The sequence below is a fragment of the Alligator mississippiensis genome, chromosome 3, assembly GCF_030867095.1.
Source record: "Alligator mississippiensis isolate rAllMis1 chromosome 3, rAllMis1, whole genome shotgun sequence".
Classification (NCBI taxonomy): Eukaryota; Metazoa; Chordata; order Crocodylia; family Alligatoridae; genus Alligator; species Alligator mississippiensis.
This window is the reverse complement of record NC_081826.1, coordinates 37,594,519-37,615,083: the sequence shown is the minus strand read 5'-3', so window position 1 is coordinate 37,615,083 and position 20,565 is coordinate 37,594,519. Positions and strand designations below refer to the sequence as shown.

Below are 20,565 nucleotides of genomic sequence, written 5' to 3'. Positions count from 1 at the left end.
GCTAGGGAGCAAAGGGGTGGGGCCAGCCCTGCTCTCAGGAGCAGACAGCCCCGCCCAGCCCAGTCCAGGGCTAGAAAGCATGCTAGGGGACTGTGATTTAATGTCAAGCAGGAAGGGGGTCTGGGACAGAAGTTTCATAGACTGGTTTGACCCAAATCAATTAAGGGTGATACAGCATTCAACCAGGTTTACCTTAAACCAGTTTCAGCCATTTTTAAATTGGTTTATGTGCACTGAGCTTCTGTTCTGTTACAGGTTTAAACCAGTTTCTGATCACTTAAACTGGTTTATGTGGAACTTCTGCCCTAGCCACTGGGGTCCTCTTCTACATTCTCAAATGGGGGTCATACACCTTCTCTCTGCCTGAAAAGTCTATGGATGACTGGAGAGCTGGGTAAGATGACAACATCTCTGGACAGCCAAGCAGTTCTAGCCCCAGTATTTGTGTGCACTGGGGGAAAATGGTTTTTAAGGTGTGGCTGTATCCACTGTGACCAACACGCTTGTGTATACATAGAATGTTACTGCACAGGAGCTAGGTGTGAATGTAGCGCACATTAGCTACTCCACACTGACTCTATATGTAAACTTCACTTTCAAAACAGAATGAGGTACCTAGCACAGAAGCACTGCTACAGCACAAAAATATCACAGGATTCTACAGCAGAATGGCCATGGTGCTTGGTCCCCATAATGGACCAGAACTATCACTTGCATGCAGCATTGTCAACTTGCAATTTCTTCCCTAGTATCTCATGATCTCCAGTGTTTTCTTTTGGGCCCCAACTGCCAGTTAAGGGACTGATTTGAAAATCATAGAGAAGTAGGGGCCAGAAGGGACCTCAATAGGTCATCCAATCCAACCTCCTGCCAAACTGTCATCCATATCCAAACCATCCTATACAAAGCTGTAGTTTAACCTCTTAGTAAAGCTACCATCAACTCTGCCACATTAAAAACTGAAATCCCATAACACACCCTTTAAAAATTGTTGGTAATTGTGGTGTTCATTATAAGTGAGGAAATACAATAAACACAGTTTCTGCAGTGTATACCTCTGCTGGGGGACATAAAAAATAACCCTGCATAAGCAGCAACACAATATGCATGCGGGGCTCCCCAGTTGCTGTTATTTAGTTACAGTTATTTACTGATACTTACCAGTATTTTCAAGGAAAGATCTTTTTTTTTCTTTCTGCCTTTCAAAAACAAGATGCATATCTTATTTGGTGGCATGTTGCATGCATAAAAATGCAGTTAAAAAAAACAAACAAGTTTCAAATCTTGACTGGAGGGAGAACCTGGAAAACATTACAAAGTGCAACTGATTGGTTCAGAAACCAGAAAGCAAATAGAAAGGATCTAATATGTAGTGTTAAAAATAATGCTACTTGCATCAGACAAATCTAGTAAAAGGTTTGGACCTGAGCTCATGGGTTCTGAATGCCTGGGATTGGCAAAACTGAAAGTCTAATGAGGCTCTTTGCATTAGACTATGGCTGAGGTTCTGGCTCTTCATTCAGCCAGGGAGATCTTGTCTCTGTATTATGAGTTCTCACAAGTAAGGGAAAGACTCTTTTGCCATAGTGGCTTGTCAATCATATGGCTCTGAAAGGAGCCTATGTTTCCTCAGAAGTCACCATCTCTGCTGTCTCACTCTGAGATCTGCAGCTACATCCCTTTTGGGGTTTTTGCTTCAGGGCAGGCTGGATTGCTGTCACCTGAAAGCTGGAGCCAGACATAATACTTTTTAAAGTAATCCAGCACAGAACACTTCAACCTAAGAGTCATAGATTCATAGATTCATAGATGTTAGGGTCAGAAGGGACCTCAATAGATCATCGAGTCCGACCCCCTGCATAAGCAGGAAAGAGTGCTGGGTCTAGATGACCCCAGCTAGATACTCATCTAACCTCCTCTTGAAGACCCCCAGGGTAGGGGAGAGCACCACCTCCCTTGGGAGCCCGTTCCAGACCTTGGCCACTCGAACTGTGAAGAAGTTCTTCCTAATGTCCAATCTAAATCTGCTCTCTGCTAGCTTGTGGCCATTGTTTCTTGTAACCCCCGGGGGCGCCTTGGTGAATAAATACTCACCAATTCCCTTCTGTGCCCCCGTGATGAACTTAAAGGCAGCCACAAGGTCGCCTCTCAACCTTCTCTTGCGGAGGCTGAAAAGGTCCAGTTTCTCTAGTCTCTCCTCGTAGGGCTTGGTCTGCAGGCCCTTGACCATACGAGTTGCCCTTCTCTGGACCCTCTCCAGGTTATCCACATCCTTCTTGAAGTGTGGCGCCCAGAATTGCAAGCAGTACTCCAACTGCGGTCTGATCAGCGCCCTATAGAGGGGAGGTATCACCTCCCTGGACCTATTCGTCATGCATCTGCTGAAGCACAATAAAGTGCCATTGGCTTTTCTGATGGCTTCGTCACACTGCCGGCTCATGTTCATCTTGGAGTCCACTAGGACTCCAAGATCCCTTTCCACCTCTGTGCCACCCAGCAGGTCATTCCCTAGGCTGTAGGTGTGCTGGACATTTTTCCTCCCTAGGTGCAGCACTTTGCATTTCTCCTTGTTGAACTGCATCCTGTTGTTTTCTGCCCACTTGTCCAACCTGTCCAGGTCTGCCTGCAGCTGTTCCCTGCCCTCCGGCGTGTCCACTTCTCCCCATAGCTTTGTGTCATCTGCAAACTTGGACAGAGTACATTTCACTCCCTCGTCCAAGTAACTGATGAAGACATTAAAGAGTATCGGTCCAATGACTGAGCCCTGTGGGACCCCACTGCCCACACCCTTCCAGGTTGAGACCGACCCATCCACCACGACTCTCTGGGTGAGACCCTCTAGCCAATTCGTCACCCACCGGACTGTGCAGTCATCCACATCACAGCCTCTTAACTTGTTCACCAGTATGGGGTGGGATACCGTATCGAAGGCCTTCCTGAAGTCTAAGTATACGACATCCACCCCTCCTCCTGTGTCCAGGCATTTCGTAACCTGGTCATAGAAAGAAACTAGATTGGTCAGGCACGATCTGCCCGCCACAAACCCTTGCTGGTTTCCCCTCAGCATAATTTGCCCTGCCGGGCTCTCACAAATGTGAGCCTTGATAATTTTTTCAAAGACTTTACCAAGGATGGAGGTGAGACTGACTGGCCTATAGTTGCCCGGGTCCTCCTTCCTCCCCTTTTTGAAAATGGGGACCACGTTAGCCCTTTTCCAGTCCTCCAGGACTTGGCCCGTGCGCCACGAGCGTTCGAATATTCCCGTCAGTGGCTCTGCAATGATGTTGGCCAGTGCCTTCAGCACCCTCGGATGGAGCTCATCTGGGCCTGCCGACTTAAAGGCATCCAGTTCTTCCAAGTGACTCTGCACCACCTCAGGATCTACGTATGGAAGTCTGGCGCCTTGCTGCTGCCTCTCTACAACCCCAGTGAGAGACTTGTCGTGCCCCTCACTTAGGAACACTGACGCAAAGAACTCGTTGAGGAGTTCAGCCTTGTCCCCCCTATCTGTCACCAATTGTTTCTGCCCATTTAGCAGGGGTCCTATTCCTCCCTGGGCCTTCCTTTTACTCCCAATATATCTAAAAAACAATTTCTTGTTGTCTTTTACTTGGGTTGCCATCCTCAGCTCCATGGTAGCTTTGGCCCGCCTAACTGCCTCCCTACAAGCACGAGCAGAGGAGGTATATTCATCTTTAGTGATCTCACCCTGTTTCCACTTTTTATGTGCTCCCCTTTTGGCCCTTAGGCTGCCCTGGATTTCTCTGGTCAGCCATGGAAGCCTCCTGACCCCTTTCCCTTTTTTGCCTCACTCGGGGATCGTCTTGCTTTGTGCCCGAAGGATCGTTTCCTTAAGGCACAGCCAGCCTTCTTGGGCTCCCATCCCTTCAAAACTCCTACTCTGCAGTGCGTCCTTGACTAATCGCCTGAGTTCATTTAAATCAGCTTTCCTAAAGTCTAGCACTTTCACCCTACTAGTTACCTTACCCAATCAACGTCTTATGTTGAATTCTATTATTAGGTGATCACTGTCTCCCAAATGGCTACCGATCTGGAGGTCCCCTATCATGTCATCCCCTGTTGCCAATACCAGATCCAGTATGGCATTCCCCCTAGTGGGACCATGTACCTCCTGTGTCAGGTGGAGGTCCTGTACACAGGTTAGAAACCTGCGTGAGCGATGGGACCTTGCTGTCTGCGTCTCCCAGCAGATGTCCGGGTAGTTTAGGTCCCCCATGACTACCGCCTCTTTAGCTTTTATGGTCTCCGAGAGTTGCCTCAGGAGCCCCGCATCTATTTCTTCCCCTTGGTGTGGGGGTCTGTAGCAGACCCCTACCACCAAATCCCTTTCTCCTTGCCCCCCATGTAGCCTAACCCACAATCCTTCTACTTCCTCAACCTCGGATTCTGTCTTGATGAGGGTTGATGTATATTGCTCACTGACATAAAGTGCAACCCCCCCCCTTTCTTCCCCGACCTGTCCTTTCTGTACAATCTATAGCCCTCAATATGTACCGCCCAGTCATGGGATGAATCCCATCAGGTCTCTGTTAGCCCCACTAAGTCATAGGTGTTTAGTGCAAGCAGGAGCGCTAGTTCATCCTGCTTGTTCCCCATGCTCCATAAAGCATTGGCTGAGAAGGATTCAGGCTCACTGATTTTCATGTTTTGTCAAACTCCGTTTCCTGAGGAAATGCTGGGGGACTGGAATACTGTTAGGTTGGGTCACATTCATTGGATGACCAGGGGGAATTTATAGCCTGACATAATTCTTGGGCAAGATAATGGCAAAGCTGAGATGGGATTCAACCAATGAAAAGTTAAAAGACTGAGTATAATATGAATGGCTGGGAAAGACTGAGTATAATATGAATGGCTGGGAATGTAAAATAGTCTTGTTCATAGGATCATGGGAAAGTAGCATTGGAAGGGACCTTACAAAGTCACCTAGTATAGCCCCCTGCTCCAGACAGGATCATCCCTATCTAAACTATCCCATTCAACTGTCCATCTAAACTGGTCTTGAAAATTTCCAGGGATAGAAATTCCACAACTTCTTTAGTTAGCCACTATTTGACCATTCTCATAGTTAGACAGGTCCTCCTAATCTCCTACCTAAAATTCCTCTGCTGCAGTTTCAGACCACTGTTCCTAGTCCTGTCCCTTACAGCCACAGAGTAAAGTCTATCTCCATCCTCTCTATAATCCTGCTTCAGTCTTCTCTTCTCCAAACTCATAGATTCATTCATTCAAACTGAATAACCCTAGTTCTTTCAGCCTTTTTCATAGAATCATAGAGAAGCAGGTTTGGTAGAAATCTCTAGAAGTCATCTAGTCCAACCCCATGCCTGAGCCAGGGTCATCTCTATCCAAACCATTCTATGCAAATCCATTGCCTAACCTATTGGCAAAACTACATAGTTAACCCTGACACAACCACAAGACATAACACTCTAATCTGCCACGGTAAAGCAGGGGGATCATGCTGCCCAATTTCCTCCTGCTGCAAAGGTTGTTAAAATGTGCTTGAGAGACCCAAGGAAGAGACCCACACTGCCCATTGACAGAGGAATGCAAAAACCCCCATAGTCTGTACCAGTCTGGCCACTGGGTAAAATTCCTTCCTGATCCCAAATATGCGATTGGTTTGACCCTGAGCAGAGGGACAAGACCCTCTAGCCAGGAACCTCTGGGTTTAAAGCCCAGCAGAAGCATAAATCATCAGGCCTCTAATTATTTTTGTCTCTATCCACTGCACTCTTTCTAATCTGTCCACATTGTTCTTGAAATGCAAGATCTAAAACTGGACACAGTCTAGATGAGGCCTCAGCACTAATTTAACAACAAACCTGGATCTAATTCTTTGACAAGGTGACAAGTATGTCTGCTAGAAATAAGCACATGCTTAAGAATCACAGATAAAAGCCATCCTATGAGGTTGAATTATTTGGGCACTGGCTGCTTGGCACAATATTGGCTCCCTCTGTGTGAGCTACTCTCTGCCTGGGCTCAGTCAGCACCTCAGGCTACTGTTAAAAGTCTCACAAAAGGATTTAAAAGGAGATGAGATTAAGTTGAAAACAGAGCAGCCAATTGCCTATGCCCATTGCTCCAAGGATTTGCAAGCCACATCCAGCCCAGCAGAGCAGTGAGGACCTGATTAGACCATGAGCACAACTAAGCAGAAGGGTATCTGAAAGCACTGGATGGAGGCAGGGCAGAGCACAGCACCCAGGCATTACAGAGTGCTCTGTCTTACCTCAGGATAGGGAAGAAAGGGAATAACACCGTCCACCCCCTCTGCCTCACAATACACCCACCAGCCCTACATAGTGCCCCAGAAAGGGACAAGGAAAACCACTGAGGTCATGGAGAAAATATACCCTGCCTGCCCATATTTCAGCAAACAGCTGAACTTGCCAACCACAGTTAGAGCATTTGATCTTTGTGACAGATCAGGATAAAGTAAAAAGATAAAAAAGTCAGTAATCATGTGCATTCCTCGTGTACCTTTCATCTAGAAGGACCCCCCCCCCCCCCCCCCCAATGCTGTACAGATTGATAGGCCTGGCTGGTTTCCAGCCACCTGGGACAGACAGTGGCTGAAACATGGTTTCCAGTGCTGCTGTAGGCTGTGATTCTAGCAGGGGCAATACTAAGGGAATCAGAAAACCCCAGGAGTTTGACATAAAAAAAAATTGCCATTGAGGTCTCCCACAGGGCTTTGCCAGTTCCTTCTTAGGAAACCTGTTGTGCCTAGAATGCTGGAGCAGGGCTTCTGGGATGTGCCAGTACATGGAGAACAGCTGGGCACACAGGGACTGTGAATAGCCAGGATTTGCAGGATGAAAAATAGAGTGGCATATAAATCAAATAAGTAGATATAAAGGTATGCCAGTAAATTTGGATATATCGAGGAATTAGGGTAGAAAGATAGACTATATCTATCTATCTTTGGAAGAAAGATATATCTAGATATATCTTTCTACCCTAATTCCCAGTCATTCATTTACTGGATGAAGCAGTAATGTAGTCTCATGTACTCCATAAATATTCGTACAGATGGAGTGCATGTTAACTAGGGGGTTTTGTGTTACAACAGGATATCATTTTTATTATTGCTTGTTTCCATTTTGGATAAGCAAGCTTAAAAGTATTAGTACTGAATATGTCAGAAGGAGGCTTTGAAAGTGGCACCATATTAAAACAAATCTACCAAGTTCACACCTTAGTTCTGCTTGTCTGTCTGCACCAGCAAACAGGATGGTAGTGTATTGATTTGCTTATGAAATCGACCTTACCATCTGGACTAGAAGGTTTATTTACTCGGGGCCAGATAAATTTTATTCTGGAATAAATGTCACCACATTCCAGAATAATTGGCTCACTAACACATTCCCTCAGAAAAAAGTGACTTATTTCAGACTACCGTACTTGCCCATGGAGCTATTTTGGGTTTGGTATTGTGAACCAGCTTATTCCACAACACTTATTCTGGTCACTTTCCCTGCCAAAGCAAGCCCTAGTGCAGCATTCTCAAACTAAGGGTCAGAACGTCAACTGCAGTTGTGGTTCTTAACAAGTGGGGTCATGAACCCCACAAGAATGTAATTGTAGCAGTCAGGCTTGGACCAGAAACAGGGTCACAAGCCAACTGAAAGCAGGGTCAAAAGCCTAAAAGCAGGGTTACCATGAAAAAGCTTGGAGCCTCTGCCTATTAAAATAAGCAAAAATTGACTATGGAGAGAAAAAAACCAGTCAAAATATACCCAGTTGTTTATGTATAATAGAAGAATTAGGAGTAAATGCCACACTGACTCTGGTTTCTTCTATCTGCATCCACTGTGGGGCAGCTTGCTTGCTCAAGGCAAACAAACTTTTACCTGCTCCCTTAACACCCAGAAGTGCGGCACAGCACTAGCAATCTACTATGTGAGCTGCTTTGGGATAGCCATATGCCTGTCCATTCCTGATCCCCGTGTAATTTGCACTGGTATGCAAAGCAGAGGTAAATATATCATGGTTTGTCCTGTCTGACCAGGACTTGTGAAGTGATGGGGCAGAAGTCTCCAATGTATCTAAAAGCATTTGTATTTTTCTTTGGACAGATCTGTGACCTTTTTTTTATGTGGCTTTTGCTTCTTGGGCCTAAAACATAACAGCAAAAACAAATTATCTTTTTTTCTTTCATAGTTTTCTTCCCTACCATCTTCTGACTAATTGTAAACAAAAGTGGGAAATAGTCATCCTCTCCCACTAAGATGTCACCCTTCTCTGTCTTAAATTATGCCAACTCATCCATGTAAAACCTTGTTCTCCCCCAAAATAAGCATCTTGGGAAAAGCATAGCAGAGCAACAGTCTCATTGACAGCAACAAAGAGGTATGAATGGTCCTTACTCTGACGCTTGTGTGTTCTCAATTTTAACCTTCTCCAGAAGAGTCAAGTGAAAGCTGAATTATCTGTGCAGTTTCATTTTAACCCAGCTGGTAGTTAGAGCAGAAAGAACCATGCAATGGTGAAAAAAAAATCCTACTGGGGTCAGGACTTTCCATTTTTATCAGAAGTACTAACATGTCAAATAAATGAGAAGTCATCAGGTTTCTGACACTCTTCTATTGAATTGTCATTAATTATAGATCTGGTAACACATCATATATTCTCTAACAATGACAAATATGCTATGGAAATTAGATGGGAGACTGAAGGCAACACTGTGGAAAAATGTCCCAGCTTTCATGTTTTGATCTTTGTAGCACAGTGAGACATTTTCATGAACTATGAAGTTTATGCAAATCTGAACCCAGTTATAAGCTAAAAGAATTAATCAAAATGTAAAGTAGTATAATTCTGTCCTAACTTGAAAAAGTATCAAACATATGTTTAAATGTAATTCTCAAGCCATTAATTACCTTCCCTTAGTGATCCATTCAGAATAAGCATCATAATGAAATGTCACTCATTTCCACCCTACCTCTTGCATGACTACAATGCATCTCACGGGACTGGTGACAAAGAGAGATATCAAAAGTATCTCTGTGTGGCTTTCTAATGATACAAATACATTTTGAAGACGTGTCTGTTTCTGAATCTTCTTGCATAGATTCATAGATTCATAGATGCTAGGGTCGGAAGGGACCTCAATAGATCATCGAGTCCGACCCCCTGCATAGGCAGGAAAGAGTGCTGGGTTCAGATGACCCCAGCTACATGCTTATCTAACCTCCTCTTGAAGACCCCCAGGGTAGGGGAGAGCACCACCTCCCTTGGGAGCCCATTCCAGACCTTGGCCACTCCAACTGTGAAGAAGTTCTTCCTAATGTCCAGTGTAAATCTGCTCTCTGCTAGCTTGTGGCCATTATTTCTTGTGACCCCTGGGGGCGCCTTGGTGAATAAAACCTCACCAATTCCCTTCTGTGCCCCTTTAATGAACTTATAGGCAGCCACAAGGTTGCCTCTCAACCGTCTCTTGCGGAGGCTGAAGAGGTCCAGGTGCCCCAGTCTCTCCTCATAGAGCTTGGCCTGCAAGCCCTTAACCATACGTGTGGCCCTTCTCTGGACCTTCTCCAGGTTATCCGCATCCCTCTTGAAGTGCGGCACCCAAAACTGCATGCAGTATTCCAACTGCAGTCTGACCAGCGCCCGATAGAGGGGAAGTATCACCTCCTTGGATCTGTTCGTCATGCATCTGCTGATGCACGATAAAGTGCCATTAGCTTTTTTGATGGCTTCGTCACACTGCCGACTCATGTTCATCTTGGAGTCCACTAGGACTCCAAGATCCCTTTCCACTTCCGTTCCACCAAGCAGGTCATTTCCTAGGCAGTAGGTATGCTGGACATTTCTCCTCCCTAGGTGCAGCACTTTGCATTTCTCTTTGTTGAATTGCATTCTGTTGTTTTCCACCCATATGTCCAACCTGTCCAGGTCTGCTTGTAGTTGTTCCCTGCCCTCCGACGTGTCCACTACTCCCCACAGTTTTGTGTCATCCGCAAACTTGGACAGAGTACACTTCACTCCCTCGTCCAAGTCGCTGATGAAGATATTGAAGAGTATCGGTCCAAGGACCGAGGCCTGCGGGACTCCACTGCCCACACCCTTCCAGGTCGATACCGACCCATCCACTACGACTCTCTGGGTGCAACCCTCTAGCCAATTCGCCACCCACCGGACTGTGTAGTCATCCAAGTCACAGCCTGTTAACTTGTTTACCAGTATGGTGTGGGATACTGTATCGAAGGCCTTCCTGAAGTCTAAGTATACAACATCAACCCCTACTCCTGCGTCCAGGCGTTTTGTAACCTGGTCATAAAAAGAGACTAGATTAGTCAGGCATGATCTACCTGCTACGAACCTGTGCTGGTTTCCCCTCAGCATAATTTTTCCTGCCGGGCTCTCGCAAATGTGAGCCTTGATAATTTTTTCAAAGACTGCCTAGGATTGAGGTGAGACTGACTGGCCTGTAGTTGCCTGGGTCCTCCTTCCTCCCTGTCTTGAAAATGGGGACCACATTGGCCCTTTTCCAGTCCTCCGGGATCTGGTCCGTGTGCCACGAGTGTTCAAATATTACCACCAGTGGCTGTGCAATGACATCAGCCAGTGCCCTCAGTACCCTCGGATGGAGCTCGTCCGGGCCTGCCGGGCATGTCCTAGGACTATGTGGACAGGTAAAAATGTAGATCAGTTTATTCATGGGATTTGGACTAGAATAAGAGAAATTCAGGAATTAATATTGTCGATCCTTTTGACCCAAACTGTCAGCCAAGGTGTCATATTCAGTGTTTTTTTCCTGTTAGAAAATGTGATGGAGTCAGCTATTTCCTTAACTAAATCCTTTTTATTTACAAAGGATGCCTGTGACATCTGGTTTTCCTGAACCTAGAAGAAAAAGTACAGGAGGCAGTTTTCTTTGCATGCAACTTCAGGCCTCTTTCCAGCCAAAGTTCTATCCAAAAGCTCTTTTTGCTTAGGTTTTTCCCAGTCATGCTACAAGTTTTTCTCTGTCTGGTCTTGGGTTTCTGCTGCCTTTGCTGTTTCTGTGATCTTTCCATCTCTCACAAATGGACACACAGTTACAAAGCAATCCTTCCCCTGCTCTTCTGTTTTGTTAGACTTGTAGAAAACTTCTTGGTACATGTGGCTCAGCCACGGCTCTGGCCTTGCCTATAACCAGTGTTCTGGGTGGAAGTCCCTGTTGTTTCAGCTTGTTATTCATTCTGGGGAGCTCAGTTGCTGTTAGCAGTTACCCTGAATGACAGCCTCTGTTACCCTGCCCAGCTTCAATCCAGTCATGCCCCCTCTCCCCAGATAATATCCCCCCATATTAAGCTTCCAAGGGGTTGCCTCCATCCTTGGTTTCATAGTTTCATAGTAGCTAGGGTTAGGAGGGACCTGAACAGGTCATCTAGCCTGACCCCCTGCCACAGGCAGGACTGAATGTTGGGTTCACAAGACCCCAGACAGGTTAAGAAAAAGGTTTTCTTTTTCTTTTTTTGTTTTTGTTTTGGTATAAACTTAAAATAGATTCCCTAGTTCCTTCCCTTTTAAGCATCAGCACACTTGGTACAAAGCTATATCACAAGCAGAGGAAGTAGAAAATGTTAAAGGCTCTTCATTAAAATATAGGCAGTATCTAACTGCATTGTACATAGCTTAAATGGCAAAATATAGCTGCAGCAGCTTTGATCAATGATTCTCAATTTTTGAGGGAAACAAAACTTTTCTTAAGTATGTTACACAGTTGTGCACTCCAAAAATGTTGTATTATGGATAATAAAAAACAGCACTATACCACTATAGCCACACTGTAACCCAGGGGTGGGCAATTATTTTGGGTAGAAGGCCACTTACTAAGTTTTAGCAAGCTGTTGAGGGTCGCATGGGTAGCTCCACCCCTTGACAGGTGCCCTGTCCCTAGGTCACCATCTTGTGACCAGAAGTCCTGTCCCTTAACCTCTGACCTTTGCCACCAGAAGTCTTTCCCCTTGCCCCCGGAAATACTACTTTCAGCAAGGGGTTTTGCCAACCTGTAACCAGAAAGATACCAAATTATATTCTAAAAATTGAACATCTACAGCATTCATTAATTTGATTTCAAAAAAATATTTTTGTCCTGATCTACATGTGTTTGTGTAGTGTACATAGAAGTGATTGTATAATAACTTAAAATGAAGTCTTACTCTTGTATATTGTGGAGGGGGTGGGGTATGAAAGGGGTGGGTATTGGCTTGTGGGAGGCTGTGGGTGTGTGGGTATGTGGGGTGTGGGGGGGTGTGTGGGTTTTGTGGATAGGTGTGGGGCTGTGGGTGCAGGGATATATGGGGTGTGGGGAATGTGTGTGGGGAGAGGGTGGCTGTGGTGTGTGAAGGGGTCCGCATGTATGGCAATGCAAGGGGGTTATGGGTGCATGTGTATGCTGGGGTGTGTGTGCAGGACTCACCCTATTAACACACATGCTGTCCGTCCCTTACTGCACACACACACACACACACACACACACACACACACACACACACACACACTCACGCACACTGTCCCTCCCTCACTGCACACACACATGCACACACATGTGTATACACACACACCCTCCCACTCCTGGGAGGCCCTGGGGTACCGGCATGGGCCTTGTGCTCCTGTGTTCCCACGATGCAGTTGGGGGCCACGTGTTGGAAGAGCGGCTGGTAGACAACTAGGGAATCAGTGAAAGCTGCAGCAGGCAGGGGCTTCCAGTTGGGAGGGCATGGGTGGGAGGAGGTTGGGAGTGGGGCAGGGCTGGGCCAGCATTGCTGCTGGGTCCTGCCGACTCCCCCTGGGTCCTACTGCCCCTGACTCGTGTCATCTTTGATAGGCAGCCAGGAGCAGATAAATATAAAATTTTCTAAATTTTTTAGGGTCTCTGTGGGCCAGATAGATTGGCCTGGCAATCTGGCCCATGGGCTGTATTTTGCCTACCCCTGCCATAACCCTTCCATCCAGCAAGGAGAGAATATGCAGCTGTTCTTTGATTTTTTTTTCCTTTTTCCTCCTTTTATTTTTCCCCGTCCCTTCCTCTCATATACCCTCTAGAAGCTCACCACAAATCCCTATGGATGCCTGCAGCCTGATTTGAAAAGTGCAGTCTTAAAGCTTGTCTACACTGTCTCTGGTCAGCACCCAAGACTACCACAGAGAACATGCCCTGCCCACTTGCTCCTGCTCAGTGCACACCAAAGACTAGAAATTAATGACATAGCCAGTTTTTACTGATCTAGTGCTGCTCCCAGGCCCTGTCTCAGACATATTTCTCAGCATATGCTCAAGGCTACTTTTATCTGACCACAAAACATTGTTTTCAGGATTTGATATGGACCAGGTGAGAGTTAAAAATTAGTATGCAGGGTCTGCTTCTCAGTGACAATCACAGAAGCAACACAAATCATTTAGAGGATGGCCAGACTGGAAAGTCCTCAAAAGAAATAAAAGCAGATTTTATATCACTTATTCTTAGTGGTGTAGGGGCTGTTCCGTCAATGTGCTAGAGCAGTAAGGAGTGTGGTTTGAATGCGATTAATTTCTGCAATTGCTGGGCTGGCAGATCAGCCTCTAGAGTCTCATGTATTGCCACTCTGAATAAAAGGTCCCTGAGGAAGTTCTCTTCTTTGCTGGTGATCCAACCAATATTAGTTGTCCCTAAGACCAAGGCAGTGGAATGATGGTACAAAACCACCACCCAGCCTCAGATGTATTGAAGGGTCCAGCCTTAAGCATCTAAAATATCCATAACAGGGAGATTAAATTAAAGAGTGGGTCTTGAACAGAAAATTGTTTTGATCTTGCTACAGTAAAACAGAGGTGACTGGAAAGAACTAGAACCTACCTGGTGTGACGGCAAGAAACAGAGGGATTAATAAGCAATAAATATGTGCTTCTTAGAGACATTTGGTATTTTGCCTAAAGAGGTAATATTAGTTAATATAAAGCTTGTAAGTTTGTAAACCGCAAATGTAACTTGTCTATCATAAGTTTGACCAAAATGATAAAATTAACTGTTTGTGGAACTGACTGGGCCCCATAGGCAAAGTTGTAGATGCAAGATTAGCTGGCCTAACAGTTTCTGCTCAGGGTTCAGCTTTAACGATAAAAAACTGGATCCAACTGCCTGGCAAACCCAACACATTCCAGGAAAGCACATCCTAAGAAAGCATATTCAAATGAAACCTAAAAGGGGTTGGAGCTTAGGCAGAGCAATGTCAATTTCAAACCTAAAGGTGCTGCATCATAATTTGCTTATTGGATAAACCCAAGTTTGGGTAGTAACCTTTTATGATAATTTTTAACACCTTTCAATCCCATAGGGTGACAGCTATAGGGCAACATTGTGAGTGGCTCTGAGGCCAACAGATTAACATAAGACTAGGTATAAAAAGCGCATGCATCAGGTAGCCAGCAGGAAGGAGGGAACAGAACGATCATTTCTGTTCCACACCCAGACCCCGGACTCCCGGTGTGAGTGAGGATTGGATCCTGATCAAGGGAATTTCCCCCGTAATCCCTCTGACAGCGTCAATCAGGGATGCCTGACTTCGCTGGAATTACTTGATGTGTACTGGCATTGAGGGACTATCGATAAGTTGCCGACCCATGTCTGTCTATCTGTTGTTTTGAACAGCCCAGTGGCTAATACCCTTACAGTGCCCAGTTGGCCTGCAACAGAATTGATCCATCTATCTGTTGTTATTATCTGTTATTTACTATTAGCTCTTTAATACTGCATCATCTGCTTATTGCATTTATCTTTCTGTTAACTGTTGTGTGTGTAAGTTATAATAAATTTGCCTTTACTTCAGTCCCAACTTTGCCTCCTTGATCGAAAACTGAATTGAACAGCCCAGTTGGCCTCTGATAAAATTAATACACTCACAGTGCCCAGCTGGCCTGTGACAACCTGGATATGATATGTGCCTTTTAAAAATAAATTAGTCCAAAAAAGTAGGAGACAGACAGATTATACTGCATTCTGTCATGCTCATCTAGCTGATTTGCTATACTTCAGAACTGAATCTTTCTTCTTGGTCTTGAAACAGGATTTTTAATAACTATAAAAAATACTGTAAAAATATTTTTTTGGAGATCAGATTAACCTAGCGAGAAGTACCATAGATGAATATAGTTCAAGCACTTCAGTATAATAGAAAGGCTTTTTAGAAAATCAAATCATATTTTGCCTTGAAAGTTATTTCAAAATCTCTTTTTCTGCATTTTATAGATTGAGGGAATGTATTTTTCCACGGTCAGAAAACTTTGATTTCTGACTGCTCGATTTAGCAAATATAAATGGAAGATAAAATTCCTGACTTTTGCAAGGAAACATCAAGTAACATCCTTAAAGGGAATAATTGTTTTTTTTTCTGTTTACAATTATATCAGAATTAATATTATTGCAAGCATTCATAAATCCCCCTAATAATACATTTTCTAAAAAACTGAATTAGAGCCTTCTATTTAAACAAGATCTATTATTAAATAGAGTAATAGGATAGTTTCATTATTTAAACAAATGGAAATATTAAATTATCCACAAAACACAGGTACAGGTTCAAGAAAACAGTGGCAGAAACACACTAACTTTCGAGCTGTACCCTTTTTAGATCAGGAGGAAGTAGAACACACATTAGCCCTTGTAGGTAGCTCAAAGCCTACATGCACAGCCGAAGCACAGCAGGCAAGGGGGGCTCTCGCACACCTCCCAGCATGCCCAGTGGGGTCCCTAGGCTGCCAAAGACCCCCAAGTGGAGCTGAACGGCCAAGCCACCCCCGATTAGCTGGTGGGGATATCACAGCCACCTAGTGCCGTAACAACAAAGTTTAGTGTCCAGGGAAAAGCCTGCAATGGCAGCCCACCCTCGCCCCATGCACAGATCCGGAGGTAACCTCCCCCCCCCCCGTGCTTGCCTGGGAGTGCAGGCAGTGGCAGGAGATGCCCTTCCCCTGTCCCCACGCCCCTCAAGTAAGCCACTCATGGCTCTGTCCCACACCCTGCCTTCAGCAGGGCAGCATCTGTTAGCATCCCTTCACTTTGTTTGCCCCACTTCTCCCCCCCCTCCCCCCGCTTTGCTACAGCACTGAAGCCACCCACCTGGACCTGCTACAGTAGTGGCTTGGCATGAACCGTCAGCCAGCCACACCACACATGCCCAGTGTGCTCTGTGCTCACCAAGTTAGTGTGTGTGCACGCGCACATGTCTCCTGGATACCTGTTTCCCCAACCCCCACCAATATTGGTGGTCCTGGCCCCACATCATGGCAGGCTATCCGGATCCATGAAGTAGTTCCTCACCCATGTGGACCAGGAACCCTCCACAAATGATTAGGGCTAGACAGCTTTGACTGCCCATACCCTGGTGCTGGGTCATGAGTCTCCAGCCCCAGATTCCTCTGGCCCTGTGTCACAGGCACCACTACCCACAACTCATACCATCCTCCTTCCCATCTCCCTCTCCTGCCTCCCAGGAACACACATTGGGGTGTGGGGAAATGCTGTGCAAAGAGGAGACGTGCCTTGTTTTAATCAAATGTTGACACTGCTAAACTTTTAGTGTGTTTATTACACAAAAACTGTTGCCCACTCTGGAACTTGGAACCTTCTTCTCAGTTAACATTGAGAGAATGGGGAAAGACTCTGGCTGCACTGGGCAGTTATGATGTTGGGGTGGTGGGGGAGAAGCTGTAGATGCTCAACTTAAACATGAAAACTTGGGGCAGCAGAGGGGTTGGTGCATACGAAACTGCCTCCCCTTGGTTTACTTAAATGTTGCAGCTGCCAAACTTTTTGTGTGCCTAATAAAGAAAAACTGTGGAACATTACCCACTTCAGAGCTTGGATCAGAGGTGAAGGAGTTGCCTGTCTTTGCAGAAGCTGTGCCACTCCCCTGCAGTGGAACCTGGGTCTGCAGTGGCTAGATGGCTGTCCCCCACTGTGACAGCTGAAATTCTGTTTGTGTGATAAAGGTGCTTGCTGTGTATCAGGCATCAGAGGGGACTGCCGATAAGTTGCCGACACCCTGTCAATGCAGAGGAAAGGACCAGGCTTCCCTGCAGCTCAGGGGCTGCATAGCTCGGTGGCAGCTCAGCTCAGTGGCAGCTCACATGAGCAGGCTCTGCTGAGGGTGAAAAAAAATAAAGCAGGGAGGGTCCTGATCCTTTTCTCTTTTTTCCCCATGGAGCCTGCCCGCCTCTCCTGTGGCCAGGAGGCAAGCTGCTGGTGGGCTCTGAGCTGCAGGTAGCCCTGGACCTTCCCTTCATGGTAGCAGCACTTCCTGGGGAGCACCCACCCACTAGCAGCCCACTTAGGCAGCCCTGGAGGCACCACCATGGAGGGAATGACTGGGGTGCCCTACAGCTCAGGAGCTGCTCATCTTGCTGGCAGCTAGCCCTCCTTCTCTCTCCCCCCCCCCCCCCCACTGTGGGAGTTGCAGGCAGGCTCCATGAAAAAAAAAGGGGGGGGGGAAATTAGGCCCCTTACTGCTTCTGTCTTCAGCTCACCTCTCCAGCAGGGGGTGTGTGGAGGGGGGTATACCAAGTATAAAAAAGGGTTGGCTACCTGCCCACAGGATGCCGGTCACTGCTGGTCCACAGTTTGTCAGTCTGCAGTGACTTCTGGTCCATGGTTTGCTGGTCCGTGGTGACTTCTGGCCCACAGTAACTTCGGGTCAGTGGTTTGCGGCCACGGCATAAAAAGGTTAGGAATCCCTGCATTAAGGGATGGGGCAGTCAACTGTTAATTACCCAGATCTATGGCCCCACTCAATATAACACAAACTGATAACCCCCCAGCAACAGTAGGGAGAACTGAGCCTGGTGCCATACCTCAATTCCAAACCAGTGGCATGGGGGTCGGGGGTGTTGTCAGAGAGGCATGAGGTCAGTGAGGAGCATCAATAAATCAGTATTATCACTCTTCCACATGGATAATCATTGAGCCAAGAGCACACTGAATATCAGAGCAGGCAACCACAGTCATCCCCATGAGCATACCTCAATTTACCAAGGAGTTACCTTAGACCGTTCCCTCATCTACAAACATCACATTCAAAAGGTCAGCAGTCAAGTCTCTGCACCAGTATCTGCCTTAAGACATTTAGCCAGCACAACATGGGGTGCCAACCTCAAAGTGCTCAGAACCACCACACTTGCAGTGGTATACACTGCACCAGATTACTGTGCTCCTGCATGGTCCAGAAATGGTCACACTTAAAAGCTTGACACTGCATTTAACAGTGCAAAGAGACTCACAGCAGGCTGCACAACTTACACACACACACACAAGTATTCCCTGCACCCTTGGGCATTAGTGACATAAAAAGACAGACACTATCCGCTCCCCTGCTGCCAGGTTTCTGGGCCTGTGGAGAGCCTGTCAGGCCAGGTACTGTGGCCTCTTGTGTTGCACTACATTTAGATAAGGGGTAGGGTGAATGGAAATGAAGTGATCATTCAAAGTAATCCGGTCTGAAATGTATTCCTACAGTGTTTTATACCAACACCAAATGAGTCCCCCACTGGGCACAACCTTGACAGAGAAGCATGGGTCAAGCTGAACAGATTTAGATATGGATACAGACACCTCCAAACAACACTAAACAAGATGAACATCTTGGACAGCCCCCCTGTGAATGTGGAATCAGCACAGCACTTAATCGAAAGCTACAATTTTTACAAATGCCCAGACAGGGTAGATGGAATATGCACACTGAGAGGTAATACCAGGCATTGGCTCATAGCTGGCCACAGGGAACAAGGAAGGGAGGAGGGGGAGGAAGGTTTGGAAACGGGCTTCACTGACTCATCAGTGACAGCATGGGGGCAGGGCTGGTCCAGTGTTTAGGCAGACCACATGAGCTCTAGCCAAGGCCAGAGCATGGCTCAGGGTCAGGTGGGGGGGAAAGGGTGAGTATGGTGCCACAAAGCACCATGGGTTGCCAAAGGAATGTGATCTACCATGAGTCGTGATGGGAGCTGATACATGTGATGGGTCTGATGTTCATTATGGCACCCTAACATACTGAGATGAAGTCTGATACCACATCTTAGAGTATAATCTGCCCTTTTTACAGTGCTCTTTGTGCCCTGATCTTCTGCTCAGTTGCAGCTGTAGAGTGCTTTCTGTGTGCCTACCGTGCAATAAGTGTAACTTCTGTACCTGGCCTCCATGACCAGTCTCAGCAGGTGGAAATGCCCTTCCAAATCAGTGTGTTGATAGCCATCCTGGCAAGTTATTAAAGATATAAAACTATAGCCCAGATCCTCAGCTGGTATAAACTAGCATCATTCTATCAAAGTTCAACACCTAATTTAGGATCCCTTTGAAGTATGGATTTACAGTGGATATAAATGTGGTCCTATTAGCTTTACAGTACAAGCACTTACACAAAATGCACAATCACAGATGGACATAACTTGGATAAAATATTTACAAGGTAACAGCTGTCTAGGAACCCTTTCTTATGTGTCTAAAGCTATAAACAGACATTGTCCTGCATCAGCTGTGCCAGGATGTGTCCCAGCACCACTGATCCACTGCATTGGGCATAGGTGATGCGTAGGGGAGGCACAGTAATGCTCTGATAGGGCCATCCCCGCTGTCGCTGCCAATGCCATTGCCCTGCAGCCAACGCCAATGCCAGCATCTGCAGAGCTCTGCCCCCACTGCCAACGCCACTGACAGCGTCTGTGGATGCTTGCCAGCTCCAGCCCCGCTGCCAATGCCACTGATGGCATCCATGGGTGCCCCCTCAGACTCAGGAGACTCACCCATGTCATTGGGTGACAGAGGCATCCATTGCCTCACAAGGTTTGGCCCCTGCCACTCCCAGGGCTCCAGGGGCCGAATCCTGCGAGACATCTGCAAATGAGGAACCCTGAGGTCCCCTGTTTGGAGAGACATGACCCAGGAATTCTTTGGAAAGGGATTTCTCAGGAGCATGTATCAGGCTGCTGTGTCCAACTCAGAGGGCACACCTCTGCTAATGGGGGAACCCCAGATTTCCCATAAAAAAACTTTATGGTGGTACAAAGGCAACATGTTTGCAGTCTCACTCTCCTGATGTGTTGTATATGAAGCCTGGGCGCCTCACTCAGGCCTGTGCATTCTACTCCAGCAGCCAGAAACTGGAGTCATTTTGTAGAAGTATGCACCTATCTGATCATGCTTTATAATATTTTGCTATTAAACTGTTTCTGTTGAGGATGTTGGGATGGTTAATGAAAGAAGGTAAGGCTGAAGCTTCAGGATGTCTCTTTGATCACATCCCAAGTTTCTGAACAGACTTATTCACTACTCAAACAGCCATCATGCACTGCCGTTCTATTACAAAAGATATTAAATCCTAGGTGACCTACTGGAGCTAGTTCCTTTAACACACTGTGATGTACTGTTGGCATCATTTAGCCATAAAGCCAGACTAACCATCCTAGGAAAGATCAATTCAAGGTAAGTGTGGCTCCTTTGGTGACGTACAGGCTAGTTGTATAGCAGTGAAAAAGAGGTATAAGAAGGCTTTTGTTGGGATGCTTGTACACTAAACTAAT

The 20,565-nt window shown here is 46.3% G+C and overlaps 1 protein-coding gene across 2 annotated transcripts in view; it reads right to left on the bottom strand.

Moving 5' to 3' along the window:
- NCALD (neurocalcin delta) overlaps window positions 1–20,565 on the bottom strand; it is a 210,791-nt gene that overhangs the window by 157,397 nt on the left and 32,829 nt on the right. The window contains exon 1 of one of the 2 annotated variants that reach the window (XM_059723835.1): window positions 17,579–17,727. The exons of the other annotated variant lie outside the window; for it this stretch is intronic. The gene's annotated coding sequence lies outside the window, so the exon portion shown is untranslated. Of the gene's footprint in view, window positions 1–17,578; window positions 17,728–20,565 lie in introns of those variants that run through there. 2 annotated transcript variants of the gene reach the window in all.